Source organism: Salmo salar, chromosome 17 (genome assembly GCF_965601325.2).
Source record: "Salmo salar chromosome 17, fSalSal1, whole genome shotgun sequence".
NCBI classification, from domain to species: domain Eukaryota; kingdom Metazoa; phylum Chordata; class Actinopteri; order Salmoniformes; family Salmonidae; genus Salmo; species Salmo salar.
Window position 1 is genome coordinate 15,745,861 of NC_138307.1, and position 20,410 is coordinate 15,766,270.

At 38.8% G+C, this 20,410-nt stretch overlaps 2 long non-coding RNA genes across 2 annotated transcripts; one reads left to right on the forward strand and one right to left on the reverse strand.

Annotated features, from left to right (window-relative positions):
* Positions 1–1,232: 1,232 nt before the first annotated feature.
* On the reverse strand, positions 1,233–16,553 carry LOC145861362 (uncharacterized). Its single transcript, XR_014381110.1, has 6 exons — positions 16,462–16,553; positions 14,213–16,190; positions 13,426–13,845; positions 9,193–11,296; positions 3,576–3,995; positions 1,233–1,446 (listed from the first exon to the last, which is right to left on the reverse strand). It is a non-coding gene; the product is annotated as an uncharacterized LOC145861362 (long non-coding RNA).
* On the forward strand, positions 4,613–8,281 carry LOC145861365 (uncharacterized). The gene is made up of 2 exons (XR_014381116.1): positions 4,613–6,932; positions 7,220–8,281. It is a non-coding gene; the product is annotated as an uncharacterized LOC145861365 (long non-coding RNA).
* Positions 16,554–20,410: the final 3,857 nt, after the last annotated feature.

A 20,410-nucleotide genomic window follows, 5' to 3' on the forward strand; every position in this document is an offset into this window, starting at 1 on the left:
GCTTCTGGGCTTGAGTAGCAGGCAGTTTACTCTGGGCACAGTTTACTTCCGGACCTGAAAATACTACCCCCTACCCCAAAGACGTTAAAGTTTTGTATACTCACTGTACATTACATTTTTTATTGCTCTGGTATGGTGTATGTGAGGTATCACCTGTATTCATTTCAGTAACTCTATGCCAGTGGAAGGTTAAATAAATAGTCCATTCTCAAATCAAATTCATTTGGCTTCAAAATTGCTTGATTTAAAGGCATAGTATGTGACTTGGTAAGCTGACGGTTGGTATTGGGGAAATATTATGTCACCTGTAGGTACAGAATAATAATTTGTGTGTGTACGTGCATGTGTTATGGCTTCTTCTTTGCATCTTCACATTTGAATTATAGAGTAGGCATTAATGCAGATATCATGAACTGTAGCATATGCCCCCCCCCCCCCCTCCCATCCAGCACACACACACACACAGGATGTGTAGCCATGAATCGCTGATGAAATATTTAAACTGGGGTAATCATTTGTTCTTTCTTCTATCCTCCCTTTCTCTCCCAGTTCTGTCTCTCTTTCTCTCTCTTTCTCTTTCTATGTGAAGGTCTGTCGTTGTACTCTAGGGGAAACAGGGCGTGACATGCTGAGGTGATTCCACGGAAGACACTGGATGAAGAAAACGACAATTATATCACAGGAAAACACATGCACACACGCCTGCAGACACACTGCAACACCCCCCCCCCCCCCCCCCCCCCCACAAACACACACACACTCTCTCTCTCACACACACACATACATTTGATTCTCATGAATAACCATTAAGCCATTTGCTAAGATTTCCCCCATTTTGACATGTGGACCTGTTCTCACTCTTACCCTGACGGATCGCTCCAGACACTTTTTCGGTCTTGTCTGAGGTATTTTATATTGAATGTCAGAATGGCCATATTCTGAATACACTCTAGCACTAAATCAATGATCATTTACTACGCTTTTCCATTGAAGGCCATATTGAGGTTAAATCAATGACTGGAGTTTTCAATTGATAAAAAACAAATGACTATCTCATGTTGAAAGTGCAAGTCAGTATAGTGTATTTACTGGTCAATGTATTCCCTATACTGTACTTTGACTTGTCTAGTCATTCCTTGTATTCATATTTTTTTGGTGTATTGTACCTCCTTGACTAATCAATCACATCATTCCATGTATTAGAAAAACAGTTTTGTGTTTGGTTAAATAAGTTATTCTGTATGTTTGTCTCTTTTTTAATGTAGAATATTACATCAAATCAAATCCAAACAAATCACTATCTCTGTCAGATCCATTAGCCTTTATCTTCTGTGGCCAGATGACGTGGCGAGGTCCACATCCTGCTGAACATCCAATCACATCTTATCGGTCCCTGCGGTCTGGTGTGCTGAGAGTCATCTGTGTGGTGGTCTTGGGAGGCCATTACTGTGAGTAAAAGATGTCGAAAATACATATTTTTGGTTGAAAAGATGTTTGAAATCGCTTAAGGATCCACCCTTTTTTTCAATTTTCACCTAAAATGACATACCAAAATTAAACTGCATATTCTTGATACCATTTGAAAGGAAACACTGAAGTTTGTGGAAATGTGAAATTAACGTAGGAGAATATAACACATTAGATCTGGTAAAAGATAAAGAAAAAAACTACATTTTTTTGTATTATCATCTTTGAAATGCAAGAGAAAGGCCACAATGTATTATTCTTGCCCAGGCGCAATTTGTGATTTTTGCCACTAGACGGCAGCAGTGTATGTGCAAAGTTTTAGACTGATCCAATGAACCATTGTATTCCTGATCAACATTTTGTATCAAGACTGCCCAAATGTGCCGAATTGGATTATTAATAACTTTTCAAGTTCATAACTGTGCACTCTCCTCAAACAATAGCATGGTATTCTTTCACTGTAATAGCTACTGCAATTTGGACAGTGCAGTTAGAGTAACAAGAATTAACCTGTTTTGGCTAGGGGGCAGTATTTTCACAGCCGGATAAAAAAAACGTACCCGATTTAATCTGATTATTACTCCTGCCCAGAAACTAGAATATGCATATAATTATTAGCTTTGGATAGAAAACACTCCAAAGTTTCTAAAACTGTTTGAATGGTGTCTGTGAGTATAACAGAACTCATTTGGCAGGCCAAAACCTGAGAAGATTCCATGCAGGAAGTGGCCTGTCTGACAATTTCTTGCCCTTCTTGATTATCTCTATCCATTACAGACGATCTCTGCTGATACGTGACACTTCCTAAGGCTCCCATGGGCTGTCAGAAGGCGGCAAAAAGCTGAATCGTGGCTTTGCAGGCTCTGGTTGAAAAAAAGTAGCGCGTTTGGGTAGTGGCTGGTTACAGTACTGTGAGACTCAGGCTCGTGCCCGCGTCGACCGAATGCTTTGTTTTCTTTTGTCTGTTTACCTAAACGCAGATTCCCGGTCAGAATATTATCACTTTTTTACGAGAAAAATGGCATAAAAATTGATTTTAAACAGCGGTTGACATGCTTCGAAGTACGGTAATGGAATATTTAGAAATCTTTTGTCACGAATTGCGCCATGCTCGTGACCCTTATTTACACTTCGGATAGTGTCTTGAACGCACGAACAAAACGCCGTTATTTGGATATAACGATGGATTATTTTAGACCAAACCAACATTTGTTATTGAAGTAGCAGTCCTGGGAGTGCATTCTGACGAAGACAACAAAGGTAATCAAACTTTTGTAATAGTAAATCGGAGTTTGGTCAGGGCTAAACTTGGTCGGTGTCTAAATGGCTAGCCGTGATGGCTGGGCTATCTACTGAGAATATTGCAAAATGTGCTTTCACCGAAAAGCTATTTTAAAATCGGACATATCGAGTGCATAGAGGAGTTCTGTATCTATAATTCTTAAAATAATTGTTATGTTTTTTGTGAACGTTTATCGTGAGTAATTTAGTAAATTCACCGGATGTTTGCGGGGGTATGCTAGTTCTGAACGTCACATGCTAATGTAAAAAGCTGGTTTTTGATGTAAATATGAACTTGATTGAACAAAACATGCATGCATTGTATAACATAATGTCCTAGGGTTGTCATCTGATGAAGATCATCAAAGGTTAGTGCTGCATTTAGCTGTGGTTTGGGTTTATGTGACATTATATGCTAGCTTGAAAAATGGGTGTCTGATTATTTCTGGCTGGGTACTCTGCTGACATAATCTAATGTTTTGCTTTCGCTGTAAAGCCTTTTTGAAATCGGACAGTGTGGTTAGATTAACGAGAGTCTTGTCTTTAAAATGGTGTAAAATAGTCATATGTTTGAAAAATGGAAGTTTTCGGATTTTAGAGGAGTTTGTATTTCGCGCCACGCCCATCATTGGATATTGGAGCAGGTGTTCCGCTAGCGGAACGTCTAGATGTAAGAGGTTAAAGCTTATTGCCACTATCAGATATGTCTATGTCCTGGGAAATGTTCTTGTTACTTACAACCTCATGCTAATCGCATTAGCACACATTAGCTCAACCGTCCTGCGGGTGAGACACCAATCTGTAGAGATCCTTATAAAAATAAGTACATTTTGCTCACTGGGATTCTTCAAAATCTTGTGTCCTTGAACGTGTGCAAAGCCTGGGCATCCAAGGCTGCCTCTGTAGAGCCCGGGTCGGTGGTGATCATGGGTCAGTGCGGATTCACGGGTCAGTGCGGATGTATATTCTAGTTTATTTGATTTGATTCACATTGCGGTTGCCACATGATGCTGGATGGTACTTCCTGAATGAGAAGAATCAGAGGGGGTTGGTTAGGTTAGCAATGCAGCTGAACACATTGTCTGAAAAGTGATGTACTGTATACCGAGTGCTGTACAGGACTTACAACACATTCAGATAGTACTGAAGCTTTGTGATGTGAAGATATGGCTGTTACTGCAGTGGTGTGGAGACTGCATTGTTGGGTCTGGTGGACTGACAGAGTTGGCGGCAGAAGATGGAGTAGCCTGGAGGTTAAAACATAATGAATAAAAAATAATAAAATATAAACTGTTAAAGTGTAAGATAAATGTCATGAACCTTTTGACAGCTTGTTATGATAAAAAGGATTTACAACAGGTAAAACTGGACAGGTGGATTAGACTGAAGATGTGTATGGTTGAAAACAATGCAATGTGTAAAGCACTTGTGTTACTTGTTGGAAGTGGAAGCTGGCACACAGATCACCCCAATCATAACACCCACAGAACATTTTGCTCTACGTAAATGCTTAACAAGTTCCTCTAGATGTGCAGAAATGCATTCAGTGTAACTGAGGTACAGTATCACATTGTATCATTGACGTCAGTGGAGAAGAATCTGCAACTACAGTACCTGCTCTGTGGCCCCACCTGGCTCCTCCTGGAAGTGGAGGTGGAACAACATGGGGTACAATGAAGATGAATTTTGGGTACCAATATTTGTAATTCGATATCAATATAACGGTAGCTGTTATTCTAGTAATTTTTTTTATAGTTTATATTGTAGTAAATTCATATTCTAGTTTATGTTCTAGTAAGTTTTTTATAGTTTAGATTGTAGTAAGTTCATATTCTAGTTTATGTTCTAGTAAGTTTTTTTATAGTTTAGATTGTAGTAAGATCATATTCTAGTTTATGTTCTAGCAAGTTTTTTTATAGTTTAGATTGTAGTAAGTTCATATTCTATTTTATGTTCTCGTAAGGTCATATTATAGTTTGTTGTAGTAAGTTTTTTTTATAGTTTATATTGTAGTAAAATCATATTCTAGTTTATGTTCTAGTAAGTTTTTTATAGTTTAGATTGTAGTAAGTTAATATTCTAGTATATATTTGTCACAGTATCCACCGAGGATGGCGCCCCTCCTCGGTCGGGCGGCGCTCGGCGGTCGTCGTCGCCGGTCTACTAGCTGCCACCGATCTATGTTTCTGTGTTCTTTGTTTTTTGTCTGATCTAGACCGCACCTGTCTCTTGTCTGTCATTAGTGGGGAGGTATTTAGTTTGTTTCTTTGGGTTCGTCTCTGTGCGGGATTGTTTGTTCGTCAGCGGGCAGGTATGTGAACGGTCTGTGCTTTTGCACAATTCTCCCCCAGCGGATTCCTGCTAGAGGAATGTTGTATTTGCCGGGCTGCGCCCCGTGCGTATTTTTGTTTTCTCGGGGTTTACTGTGTTCTCTGGGCGCACCCTATGCCCTTTTGTTACGCCGAGTGGTTTTTCGGTGCAATAAATATACCGTTCTACGACACTACTGGACTACGTCTCCTGCTTTTGACTCTGCCCTTTCCTCCTGCCTTAAGAAACCGTGACAATATTGTAGTAAGTTCACATTCTAGTTTATGTTCTCGTAAGGTCATATTCTAGTTTATGTTCTAGCAAGTTTTTTTATAGTTATATTGTAGGAAGTATATATTCTAGATTATGTAATCAAGCAATAAAAATAATGTCTGAAATGTCTATGTCAAAATTTCTGATTTCCTTACCTTTGACTAAGTTTTTTAAAAAATTGTGTAGTCTTAGTGTAAATTTATCACAATACGCCTGGTGACTTTTTTTTTTCCAGGTTCCACCAGCTAGAGGTGGAAGGTGTTGATGGAAGTCCATCCATGTGCGTAATGTGTCCATTTTCATTGGAATTAGGTTCATAACTATCACTGGATTTCTGATTACCTCTGAGAATAACACTGCAACTAAAGCAGTTGCATCAAATTCATTACGCAGATGAAAAAGTAGTCCATCTTGATTTCCAGTGATTAAGTATATAAGAGCCTGACGGAAGTCTAGTGACTTTGATACCAGATTATCTAATTGAGCATATGAGAGAAATTCTGTCTTGCCCATTTTATTCTTGCAAAAAGACACTTTTAGACTTCCTGTTTTAATAGCAGACGCAATATTGGGATCCATAATTCTGTACAAAGGTTTAATATAGAGGTTTTCCATATTAACTGAAGAAATATAAATCCCAGAAATTATGTAAATGTTGTCCATTTCATTTTTTGATCTATTGTAATGCAACAAGTAATAAATTACACTAAGATAATCGTAAAAACTTTTGATGTAAATTACAATAGATGCTTTGGATGGTACATCCATTGAATCATTTACTAACATAATTTTTTTATAAAAAATACAATCTCCAAAATTAAAATGTTGCTTTAATCGATCAATCATTTTACTGATAACCTTTAAGCATTTCAATTTTCTGGGAACATTTTTTAAATTATTTTGAGTTGAAATTTTAATCTTCAAATTTGTTTTTTTTGTAACTTTTATGCCAATAAATGCGTTTTCATTTTCTTTGTACTGAAACACAAAAAATAAATGGAACAGAATTAGATTAACCTTGTTACATTAAACTAACTTGAAGATAAAGGGAGTGGCATGTTTTTCAAGCTTTCCATACAGTCATATGTTGACAAACACTATATGTGATCTTTTGATAAACAGATAAACAAACTCTTTTGATAAACAGACTATTGTAATTACAACATACTCTACATGTAGGTTAACATAGCTTTACCAGTTTAATTAACTGTCATCTAAATGCTCAGAATACGTTTTAAAAGAATCTTACCCCCATGTTGTTCCACTTCAGGTATTGGAAATGGACTGGTGTTGGTTAGGTGTTGGTTATTCATCAGCTTTATTGGGTGGTCAAATTGGGTGTGTCATGTGTGGGTGTTTCTAAGTCTACAGTACACGGATGCATATTCCTTCTTGTCCGCTCGCCTTTCTGTTCAGTTCCCTATGAAACTTTATAGATTAAACTTTATTTCATGTGCATTTGTAAAATCGCAACACACTTCACAATGAAAGATGGCAAACATTAGGCATTAAAATAAGTTAAACAACAACTTCAATCTCCAGGATCTCTCCCCTCTCTTCAAACAGGAATAACAACATAGTTAAGTGATGACGCCAAAGAAGTGAGTGTTTGGAGGATATACAGTTGAAGTCAGAAGTTTACGATGTGACCCAGTCGTTCTTTTTAAATGTTCCATTGCCATACTGGCTGGAAACGTTCTTATCCCTTGCTTGCTAGCTAGCCAACTGTGGCTAACTTACAGTCATGTCAAAAAGTGCAGCCAGAATAACAGCAAAGTATTTGCATTTGTTTAAGATGTTTTCTATTTACATTTATTTGGATACATCTATAACAATGAGCTAATGATGCACGATTTTAACTGGCATAGAAAATGTGCTCTCTCGACAGGACACTGTTGTTCAGAAGAGCTAGCCAACAACACAACTAACACAATCACTTCAAACTGAAGCTGGAAAGACAGCAAACTAGGTGCACTTCATAAATATTTTACGTTTTCGATTGATAATTATTTGTGTATATATCCATAAAAATGATGCTGATTCATGATTTCGACTGGTTGAGAAAAGCTGCCTGCATGTCTATCTCATCCCGACAGCTGGAGATCGAATTTGAATGTTGAAATAATGTTGCAAATGTCAGAGACAGACAGCAACGTTTGTACAAATTCTCCAGTGTTGAAAACTAACTGTGAGACGGCCCACAGTCCGGAGCCGAGAGGGAGACGGCCCACAGTCCGGAGCCGAGAGGGAGACGGCCCACAGTCCGGAGCCGGCGCAGCCAGAGTCGTCCTTCAGCCCGATGTCTCCAGCGATGCGCCATAGCCCAGAGACTTCGGGAGGGGTAAAATTTAATAAGTATTTAGCGGGGGTGGACAGGTTAGGTTGGAGTAAGGCCGGAGCCTGACCCACCTCCGTAGTAGGAGGTTGGGGAGGGGGGGGGGGGTGTAGCACAAGAACCGTCGGTGACGGTGGCCACCCTCCCTCCCCTCCCTTTAGTTAAGATTTTTTTTGTGTGTGTTTATTTTTGTGTAAGGTGCATCCAGGGTCTGCACCTTCAGGGGGGGGGGGGGGGGAGGAGAGTACTGTCACGTCCAGTATAAGGGGTTATTTGTTATTGTAGTTTGGTCAGGACGTGGCAGGGGTGTGTTTGTTTAGTGTTTCGGGGTTTGTTGGGCTATGTTCTATGTTAGTATATTTCTATGTTTATCTAGTATGTCTAGTTCTATGTTTAGTTAATGGGGTTGACCTTCAATTGGAAGCAGCTGCTCCTAGTTGCTTCTAATTGAAGGTCCTATTTAAGAGGGGTGTTTTTCTATGGGATTTTTTGTGGGTAGTTGTTCCTTGTTTTAGTGTTTGTTGCACCTGACAGGACTGTTTCGTTTTGTTCTTTTTTTGTATATGTATTTAGTTGTTTTTCCTTCTTCAAAATAAAAAGATGAGTATACATATTCCCGCTGCGTTTTGGTCTAATCCATACGACAACCGTGACATTACCGATGGGTGGGGCACATTGATCATCAGTTATCATATAAAAAAACTGCAAAACATTAGCCTCCAACCTATGAAAAAAGCCTGTGATGGCCGGGCTATCTACTCAGAATATTGCAAAATGTGCTTTCACCGAAAAGCTATTTTAAAATCGGACACCGCGATTGCATAAAGGAGTTCTGTATCTATAATTCTTAAAATAATTGTTATATTTTTTATGAACGTTTATCGTGAGTAATTTAGTAAATTCACCGGAAGTGTTCGGTGGGAATGCTAGTTCTGAACGTCACATGCTAATGTAAAAGCTGGTTTTTGATATAAATATGAACTTAATTGAACAAAAAATGCATGTATTGTATACCATAATGTCCTAGGAGTGTCATCTGATGAAGATCATCAAAGATTAGTGCTGCATTTAGCTGTGGTTTTGTTTTTTGTGACATTATATGCTAGCTTGAAAAATGGGTGTCTGATTATTTCTGGCTGGGTACTCTCCTGACATAATCTAATGTTTTGCTTTCGTTGTAAAGCCTTTTTGAAATCGGACAGTGTGGTTAGATAAAGGAGAGTCTTGTCTTTAAAATGGTGTAAAATAGTCATATGTTTGAAAAATGGAAGTTTCTGGATTTTCGAGGAGTTTGTATTTCGCGCCACGCCCTATCATTGGATATTGGAGCGGTGTTCCGCTAGCGGAACGTCTAGATGTAAGAGGTTAATGCAACCGCTGTGTCAGATTTCAAAAAAGCTTTACGGCAAAAGCACACTTTTCAATAATCTGAATACAGCGCACAGTCACCAAAACAAGCCATACAGATACCCGCCATGTTGTGGAGTCAACAAAACTCAGAAATAGCATGATAAATATTCACTTACCTTTGATCTTCATCAGAATGCACTCCCAGGAATCCCAGTTCCACAATAAATGTTTGTTTTGTTACAATAAAGTCAATATTTATGTCCAAATACCTCCTTTTTGTTTGCGCGTTCAGTTCACTATTCCAAATGCAGTAGCCGCATGCACTGGGTCCAGAGGAAAAGTCAAAAAAGTTGCTTTACAGTTTGTAGAAACATGTCAAATGATGTATAGAATCAATCTTTAGGATGTTTTTTTATCATAAATCTTCAATAATATTCCAACCGGACAATTCCTTTGTCTTCAGAAATGTAAAGGAACTCAGCTCGCTCTCTCGGCCGCACGCGTGTGACTGAGCTCATGGCTTTTTTCCAGACACATGATTCCAATAACTCTTTTTCTCTCCCCATTCACAGTAGAAGCCTGCAACAACGTTCTAAAGACTGTTGACATCTAGTGGAAGCCTTAGGAAGTGCAACATGACCCCACAGACACTGTATATTGGATTGGCAATCACTTGAAAAACTACAAACCTCAGATTTCCCACTTCCTGGTTGGATTTTTCTCAGGTTTTTGCCTGCCATATGAGTTCTGTTATACTCACTGACATCGTTCAAACAGTTTTAGAAACTTCAGAGTGTTTTCTATCCAAATCTACTAATAATATGCATATCCTAGCTTCTGGGCTTGAGTAGCAGGCAGTTTACTCTGGGCACAGTTTACTTCCGGACCTGAAAATACTACCCCCTACCCCAAAGACGTTAAAGTTTTGTATACTCACTGTACATTACATTTTTTATTGCTCTGGTATGGTGTATGTGAGGTATCACCTGTATTCATTTCAGTAACTCTATGCCAGTGGAAGGTTAAATAAATAGTCCATTCTCAAATCAAATTCATTTGGCTTCAAAATTGCTTGATTTAAAGGCATAGTATGTGACTTGGTAAGCTGACGGTTGGTATTGGGGAAATATTATGTCACCTGTAGGTACAGAATAATAATTTGTGTGTGTACGTGCATGTGTTATGGCTTCTTCTTTGCATCTTCACATTTGAATTATAGAGTAGGCATTAATGCAGATATCATGAACTGTAGCATATGCCCCCCCCCCCCCCTCCCATCCAGCACACACACACACACAGGATGTGTAGCCATGAATCGCTGATGAAATATTTAAACTGGGGTAATCATTTGTTCTTTCTTCTATCCTCCCTTTCTCTCCCAGTTCTGTCTCTCTTTCTCTCTCTTTCTCTTTCTATGTGAAGGTCTGTCGTTGTACTCTAGGGGAAACAGGGCGTGACATGCTGAGGTGATTCCACGGAAGACACTGGATGAAGAAAACGACAATTATATCACAGGAAAACACATGCACACACGCCTGCAGACACACTGCAACACCCCCCCCCCCCCCCCCCCCCCCCACAAACACACACACACTCTCTCTCTCACACACACACATACATTTGATTCTCATGAATAACCATTAAGCCATTTGCTAAGATTTCCCCCATTTTGACATGTGGACCTGTTCTCACTCTTACCCTGACGGATCGCTCCAGACACTTTTTCGGTCTTGTCTGAGGTATTTTATATTGAATGTCAGAATGGCCATATTCTGAATACACTCTAGCACTAAATCAATGATCATTTACTACGCTTTTCCATTGAAGGCCATATTGAGGTTAAATCAATGACTGGAGTTTTCAATTGATAAAAAACAAATGACTATCTCATGTTGAAAGTGCAAGTCAGTATAGTGTATTTACTGGTCAATGTATTCCCTATACTGTACTTTGACTTGTCTAGTCATTCCTTGTATTCATATTTTTTTGGTGTATTGTACCTCCTTGACTAATCAATCACATCATTCCATGTATTAGAAAAACAGTTTTGTGTTTGGTTAAATAAGTTATTCTGTATGTTTGTCTCTTTTTTAATGTAGAATATTACATCAAATCAAATCCAAACAAATCACTATCTCTGTCAGATCCATTAGCCTTTATCTTCTGTGGCCAGATGACGTGGCGAGGTCCACATCCTGCTGAACATCCAATCACATCTTATCGGTCCCTGCGGTCTGGTGTGCTGAGAGTCATCTGTGTGGTGGTCTTGGGAGGCCATTACTGTGAGTAAAAGATGTCGAAAATACATATTTTTGGTTGAAAAGATGTTTGAAATCGCTTAAGGATCCACCCTTTTTTTCAATTTTCACCTAAAATGACATACCAAAATTAAACTGCATATTCTTGATACCATTTGAAAGGAAACACTGAAGTTTGTGGAAATGTGAAATTAACGTAGGAGAATATAACACATTAGATCTGGTAAAAGATAAAGAAAAAAACTACATTTTTTTGTATTATCATCTTTGAAATGCAAGAGAAAGGCCACAATGTATTATTCTTGCCCAGGCGCAATTTGTGATTTTTGCCACTAGACGGCAGCAGTGTATGTGCAAAGTTTTAGACTGATCCAATGAACCATTGTATTCCTGATCAACATTTTGTATCAAGACTGCCCAAATGTGCCGAATTGGATTATTAATAACTTTTCAAGTTCATAACTGTGCACTCTCCTCAAACAATAGCATGGTATTCTTTCACTGTAATAGCTACTGCAATTTGGACAGTGCAGTTAGAGTAACAAGAATTAACCTGTTTTGGCTAGGGGGCAGTATTTTCACAGCCGGATAAAAAAAACGTACCCGATTTAATCTGATTATTACTCCTGCCCAGAAACTAGAATATGCATATAATTATTAGCTTTGGATAGAAAACACTCCAAAGTTTCTAAAACTGTTTGAATGGTGTCTGTGAGTATAACAGAACTCATTTGGCAGGCCAAAACCTGAGAAGATTCCATGCAGGAAGTGGCCTGTCTGACAATTTCTTGCCCTTCTTGATTATCTCTATCCATTACAGACGATCTCTGCTGATACGTGACACTTCCTAAGGCTCCCATGGGCTGTCAGAAGGCGGCAAAAAGCTGAATCGTGGCTTTGCAGGCTCTGGTTGAAAAAAAGTAGCGCGTTTGGGTAGTGGCTGGTTACAGTACTGTGAGACTCAGGCTCGTGCCCGCGTCGACCGAATGCTTTGTTTTCTTTTGTCTGTTTACCTAAACGCAGATTCCCGGTCAGAATATTATCACTTTTTTACGAGAAAAATGGCATAAAAATTGATTTTAAACAGCGGTTGACATGCTTCGAAGTACGGTAATGGAATATTTAGAAATCTTTTGTCACGAATTGCGCCATGCTCGTGACCCTTATTTACACTTCGGATAGTGTCTTGAACGCACGAACAAAACGCCGTTATTTGGATATAACGATGGATTATTTTAGACCAAACCAACATTTGTTATTGAAGTAGCAGTCCTGGGAGTGCATTCTGACGAAGACAACAAAGGTAATCAAACTTTTGTAATAGTAAATCGGAGTTTGGTCAGGGCTAAACTTGGTCGGTGTCTAAATGGCTAGCCGTGATGGCTGGGCTATCTACTGAGAATATTGCAAAATGTGCTTTCACCGAAAAGCTATTTTAAAATCGGACATATCGAGTGCATAGAGGAGTTCTGTATCTATAATTCTTAAAATAATTGTTATGTTTTTTGTGAACGTTTATCGTGAGTAATTTAGTAAATTCACCGGATGTTTGCGGGGGTATGCTAGTTCTGAACGTCACATGCTAATGTAAAAAGCTGGTTTTTGATGTAAATATGAACTTGATTGAACAAAACATGCATGCATTGTATAACATAATGTCCTAGGGTTGTCATCTGATGAAGATCATCAAAGGTTAGTGCTGCATTTAGCTGTGGTTTGGGTTTATGTGACATTATATGCTAGCTTGAAAAATGGGTGTCTGATTATTTCTGGCTGGGTACTCTGCTGACATAATCTAATGTTTTGCTTTCGCTGTAAAGCCTTTTTGAAATCGGACAGTGTGGTTAGATTAACGAGAGTCTTGTCTTTAAAATGGTGTAAAATAGTCATATGTTTGAAAAATGGAAGTTTTCGGATTTTAGAGGAGTTTGTATTTCGCGCCACGCCCATCATTGGATATTGGAGCAGGTGTTCCGCTAGCGGAACGTCTAGATGTAAGAGGTTAAAGCTTATTGCCACTATCAGATATGTCTATGTCCTGGGAAATGTTCTTGTTACTTACAACCTCATGCTAATCGCATTAGCACACATTAGCTCAACCGTCCTGCGGGTGAGACACCAATCTGTAGAGATCCTTATAAAAATAAGTACATTTTGCTCACTGGGATTCTTCAAAATCTTGTGTCCTTGAACGTGTGCAAAGCCTGGGCATCCAAGGCTGCCTCTGTAGAGCCCGGGTCGGTGGTGATCATGGGTCAGTGCGGATTCACGGGTCAGTGCGGATGTATATTCTAGTTTATTTGATTTGATTCACATTGCGGTTGCCACATGATGCTGGATGGTACTTCCTGAATGAGAAGAATCAGAGGGGGTTGGTTAGGTTAGCAATGCAGCTGAACACATTGTCTGAAAAGTGATGTACTGTATACCGAGTGCTGTACAGGACTTACAACACATTCAGATAGTACTGAAGCTTTGTGATGTGAAGATATGGCTGTTACTGCAGTGGTGTGGAGACTGCATTGTTGGGTCTGGTGGACTGACAGAGTTGGCGGCAGAAGATGGAGTAGCCTGGAGGTTAAAACATAATGAATAAAAAATAATAAAATATAAACTGTTAAAGTGTAAGATAAATGTCATGAACCTTTTGACAGCTTGTTATGATAAAAAGGATTTACAACAGGTAAAACTGGACAGGTGGATTAGACTGAAGATGTGTATGGTTGAAAACAATGCAATGTGTAAAGCACTTGTGTTACTTGTTGGAAGTGGAAGCTGGCACACAGATCACCCCAATCATAACACCCACAGAACATTTTGCTCTACGTAAATGCTTAACAAGTTCCTCTAGATGTGCAGAAATGCATTCAGTGTAACTGAGGTACAGTATCACATTGTATCATTGACGTCAGTGGAGAAGAATCTGCAACTACAGTACCTGCTCTGTGGCCCCACCTGGCTCCTCCTGGAAGTGGAGGTGGAACAACATGGGGTACAATGAAGATGAATTTTGGGTACCAATATTTGTAATTCGATATCAATATAACGGTAGCTGTTATTCTAGTAATTTTTTTTATAGTTTATATTGTAGTAAATTCATATTCTAGTTTATGTTCTAGTAAGTTTTTTATAGTTTAGATTGTAGTAAGTTCATATTCTAGTTTATGTTCTAGTAAGTTTTTTTATAGTTTAGATTGTAGTAAGATCATATTCTAGTTTATGTTCTAGCAAGTTTTTTTATAGTTTAGATTGTAGTAAGTTCATATTCTATTTTATGTTCTCGTAAGGTCATATTATAGTTTGTTGTAGTAAGTTTTTTTTATAGTTTATATTGTAGTAAAATCATATTCTAGTTTATGTTCTAGTAAGTTAATATTCTAGTTTATGTTCTAGTAAGTTTTTTATAGTTTAGATTGTAGTAAGTTAATATTCTAGTATATATTTGTCACAGTATCCACCGAGGATGGCGCCCCTCCTCGGTCGGGCGGCGCTCGGCGGTCGTCGTCGCCGGTCTACTAGCTGCCACCGATCTATGTTTCTGTGTTCTTTGTTTTTTGTCTGATCTAGACCGCACCTGTCTCTTGTCTGTCATTAGTGGGGAGGTATTTAGTTTGTTTCTTTGGGTTCGTCTCTGTGCGGGATTGTTTGTTCGTCAGCGGGCAGGTATGTGAACGGTCTGTGCTTTTGCACAATTCTCCCCCAGCGGATTCCTGCTAGAGGAATGTTGTATTTGCCGGGCTGCGCCCCGTGCGTATTTTTGTTTTCTCGGGGTTTACTGTGTTCTCTGGGCGCACCCTATGCCCTTTTGTTACGCCGAGTGGTTTTTCGGTGCAATAAATATACCGTTCTACGACACTACTGGACTACGTCTCCTGCTTTTGACTCTGCCCTTTCCTCCTGCCTTAAGAAACCGTGACAATATTGTAGTAAGTTCACATTCTAGTTTATGTTCTCGTAAGGTCATATTCTAGTTTATGTTCTAGCAAGTTTTTTTATAGTTATATTGTAGGAAGTATATATTCTAGATTATGTAATCAAGCAATAAAAATAATGTCTGAAATGTCTATGTCAAAATTTCTGATTTCCTTACCTTTGACTAAGTTTTTTAAAAAATTGTGTAGTCTTAGTGTAAATTTATCACAATACGCCTGGTGACTTTTTTTTTTCCAGGTTCCACCAGCTAGAGGTGGAAGGTGTTGATGGAAGTCCATCCATGTGCGTAATGTGTCCATTTTCATTGGAATTAGGTTCATAACTATCATCACTGGATTTCTGATTACCTCTGAGAATAACACTGCAACTAAAGCAGTTGCATCAAATTCATTACGCAGATGAAAAAGTAGTCCATCTTGATTTCCAGTGATTAAGTATATAAGAGCCTGACGGAAGTCTAGTGACTTTGATACCAGATTATCTAATTGAGCATATGAGAGAAATTCTGTCTTGGCCATTTTATTCTTGCAAAAAGACACTTTTAGACTTCCTGTTTTAATAGCAGACGCAATATTGGGATCCATAATTCTGTACAAAGGTTTAATATAGAGGTTTTCCATATTAACTGAAGAAATATAAATCCCAGAAATTATGTAAATGTTGTCCATTTCATTTTTTGATCTATTGTAATGCAACAAGTAATAAATTACACTAAGATAATCGTAAAAACTTTTGATGTAAATTACAATAGATGCTTTGGATGGTACATCCATTGAATCATTTACTAACATAATTTTTTTATAAAAAATACAATCTCCAAAATTAAAATGTTGCTTTAATCGATCAATCATTTTACTGATAACCTTTAAGCATTTCAATTTTCTGGGAACATTTTTTAAATTATTTTGAGTTGAAATTTTAATCTTCAAATTTGTTTTTTTTGTAACTTTTATGCCAATAAATGCGTTTTCATTTTCTTTGTACTGAAACACAAAAAATAAATGGAACAGAATTAGATTAACCTTGTTACATTAAACTAACTTGAAGATAAAGGGAGTGGCATGTTTTTCAAGCTTTCCATACAGTCATATGTTGACAAACACTATATGTGATCTTTTGATAAACAGATAAACAAACTCTTTTGATAAACAGACTATTGTAATTACAACATACTCTACATGTAGGTTAACATAGCTTTACCAGTTTAATTAACTGTCATCTAAATGCTCAGAATACGTTTTAAAAGAATCTTACCCCCATGTTGTTCCACTTCAGGTATTGGAAATGGACTGGTGTTGGTTAGGTGTTGGTTATTCATCAGCTTTATTGGGTGGTCAAATTGGGTGTGTCATGTGTGGGTGTTTCTAAGTCTACAGTACACGGATGCATATTCCTTCTTGTCCGCTCGCCTTTCTGTTCAGTTCCCTATGAAACTTTATAGATTAAACTTTATTTCATGTGCATTTGTAAAATCGCAACACACTTCACAATGAAAGATGGCAAACATTAGGCATTAAAATAAGTTAAACAACAACTTCAATCTCCAGGATCTCTCCCCTCTCTTCAAACAGGAATAACAACATAGTTAAGTGATGACGCCAAAGAAGTGAGTGTTTGGAGGATATACAGTTGAAGTCAGAAGTTTACGATGTGACCCAGTCGTTCTTTTTAAATGTTCCATTGCCATACTGGCTGGAAACGTTCTTATCCCTTGCTTGCTAGCTAGCCAACTGTGGCTAACTTACAGTCATGTCAAAAAGTGCAGCCAGAATAACAGCAAAGTATTTGCATTTGTTTAAGATGTTTTCTATTTACATTTATTTGGATACATCTATAACAATGAGCTAATGATGCACGATTTTAACTGGCATAGAAAATGTGCTCTCTCGACAGGACACTGATGTTCAGAAGAGCTAGCCAACAACACAACTAACACAATCACTTCAAACTGAAGCTGGAAAGACAGCAAACTAGGTGCACTTCATAAATATTTTACGTTTTCGATTGATAATTATTTGTGTATATATCCATAAAAATGATGCTGATTCATGATTTCGACTGGTTGAGAGAAGCTGCCTGCATGTCTATCTCATCCCGACAGCTGGAGATCGAATTTGAATGTTGAAATAATGTTGCAAATGTCAGAGACAGACAGCAACGTTTGTACAAATTCTCCAGTGTTGAAAACTAACTGTGAGACGGCCCACAGTCCGGAGCCGAGAGGGAGACGGCCCACAGTCCGGAGCCGAGAGGGAGACGGCCCACAGTCCGGAGCCGAGAGGGAGACGGCCCACAGTCCGGAGCCGGCGCAGCCAGAGTCGTCCTTCAGCCCGATGTCTCCAGCGATGCGCCATAGCCCAGAGACTTCGGGAGGGGTAAAATTGAATAAGTATTTAGCGGGGGTGGACAGGTTAGGTTGGAGTAAGGCCGGAGCCTGACCCACCTCCGTAGTAGGAGGTTGGGGAGGGGGGGGGGGGGTGTAGCACAAGAACCGTCGGTGACGGTGGCCACCCTCCCTCCCCTCCCTTTAGTTAAGATTTTTTTTGTGTGTGTTTATTTTTGTGTAAGGTGCATCCAGGGTCTGCACCTTCAGGGGGGGAGGGGGGGGGGGGGGGGGGGGGGAGAGGAGAGTACTGTCACGTCCAGTATAAGGGGTTATTTGTTATTGTAGTTTGGTCAGGACGTGGCAGGGGTGTGTTTGTTTAGAGTGTTTCGGGGTTTGTTGGGCTATGTTCTATGTTAGTATATTTCTATGTTTATCTAGTATGTCTAGTTCTATGTTTAGTTAATGGGGTTGACCTTCAATTGGAAGCAGCTGCTCCTAGTTGCTTCTAATTGAAGGTCCTATTTAAGAGGGGTGTTTTTCTATGGGATTTTTTGTGGGTAGTTGTTCCTTGTTTTAGTGTTTGTTGCACCTGACAGGACTGTTTCGTTTTGTTCTTTTTTTGTATATGTATTTAGTTGTTTTTCCTTCTTCAAAATAAAAAGATGAGTATACATATTCCCGCTGCGTTTTGGTCTAATCCATACGACAACCGTGACATTACCGATGGGTGGGGCACATTGATCATCAGTTATCATATAAAAAAACTGCAAAACATTAGCCTCCAACCTATGAAAAAAGCCTGTGATGGCCGGGCTATCTACTCAGAATATTGCAAAATGTGCTTTCACCGAAAAGCTATTTTAAAATCGGACACCGCGATTGCATAAAGGAGTTCTGTATCTATAATTCTTAAAATAATTGTTATATTTTTTATGAACGTTTATCGTGAGTAATTTAGTAAATTCACCGGAAGTGTTCGGTGGGAATGCTAGTTCTGAACGTCACATGCTAATGTAAAAGCTGGTTTTTGATATAAATATGAACTTAATTGAACAAAAAATGCATGTATTGTATACCATAATGTCCTAGGAGTGTCATCTGATGAAGATCATCAAAGATTAGTGCTGCATTTAGCTGTGGTTTTGTTTTTTGTGACATTATATGCTAGCTTGAAAAATGGGTGTCTGATTATTTCTGGCTGGGTACTCTCCTGACATAATCTAATGTTTTGCTTTCGTTGTAAAGCCTTTTTGAAATCGGACAGTGTGGTTAGATAAAGGAGAGTCTTGTCTTTAAAATGGTGTAAAATAGTCATATGTTTGAAAAATGGAAGTTTCTGGATTTTCGAGGAGTTTGTATTTCGCGCCACGCCCTATCATTGGATATTGGAGCGGTGTTCCGCTAGCGGAACGTCTAGATGTAAGAGGTTAATGCAACCGCTGTGTCAGATTTCAAAAAAGCTTTACGGCAAAAGCACACTTTTCAATAATCTGAATACAGCGCACAGTCACCAAAACAAGCCATACAGATACCCGCCATGTTGTGGAGTCAACAAAACTCAGAAATAGCATGATAAATATTCACTTACCTTTGATCTTCATCAGAATGCACTCCCAGGAATCCCAGTTCCACAATAAATGTTTGTTTTGTTACAATAAAGTCAATATTTATGTCCAAATACCTCCTTTTTGTTTGCGCGTTCAGTTCACTATTCCAAATGCAGTAGCCGCATGCACTGGGTCCAGAGGAAAAGTCAAAAAAGTTGCTTTACAGTTTGTAGAAACATGTCAAATGATGTATAGAATCAATCTTTAGGATGTTTTTTTATCATAAATCTTCAATAATATTCCAACCGGACAATTCCTTTGTCTTCAGAAATGTAAAGGAACTCAGCTCGCTCTCTCGGCCGCACGCGTGTGACTGAGCTCATGGCTTTTTTCCAGACACATGATTCCAATAACTCTTTTTCTCTCCCCATTCACAGTAGAAGCCTGCAACAACGTTCTAAAGACTGTTGACATCTAGTGGAAGCCTTAGGAAGTGCAACATGACCCCACAGACACTGTATATTGGATTGGCAATCACTTGAAAAACTACAAACCTCAGATTTCCCACTTCCTGGTTGGATTTTTCTCAGGTTTTTGCCTGCCATATGAGTTCTGTTATACTCACTGACATCGTTCAAACAGTTTTAGAAACTTCAGAGTGTTTTCTATCCAAATCTACTAATAATATGCATATCCTAGCTTCTGGGCTTGAGTAGCAGGCAGTTTACTCTGGGCACAGTTTACTTCCGGACCTGAAAATACTACCCCCTACCCCAAAGACGTTAAAGTTTTGTATACTCACTGTACATTACATTTTTTATTGCTCTGGTATGGTGTATGTGAGGTATCACCTGTATTCATTTCAGTAACTCTATGCCAGTGGAAGGTTAAATAAATAGTCCATTCTCAAATCAAATTCATTTGGCTTCAAAATTGCTTGATTTAAAGGCATAGTATGTGACTTGGTAAGCTGACGGTTGGTATTGGGGAAATATTATGTCACCTGTAGGTACAGAATAATAATTTGTGTGTGTACGTGCATGTGTTATGGCTTCTTCTTTGCATCTTCACATTTGAATTATAGAGTAGGCATTAATGCAGATATCATGAACTGTAGCATATGCCCCCCCCCCCCCCTCCCATCCAGCACACACACACACACAGGATGTGTAGCCATGAATCGCTGATGAAATATTTAAACTGGGGTAATCATTTGTTCTTTCTTCTATCCTCCCTTTCTCTCCCAGTTCTGTCTCTCTTTCTCTCTCTTTCTCTTTCTATGTGAAGGTCTGTCGTTGTACTCTAGGGGAAACAGGGCGTGACATGCTGA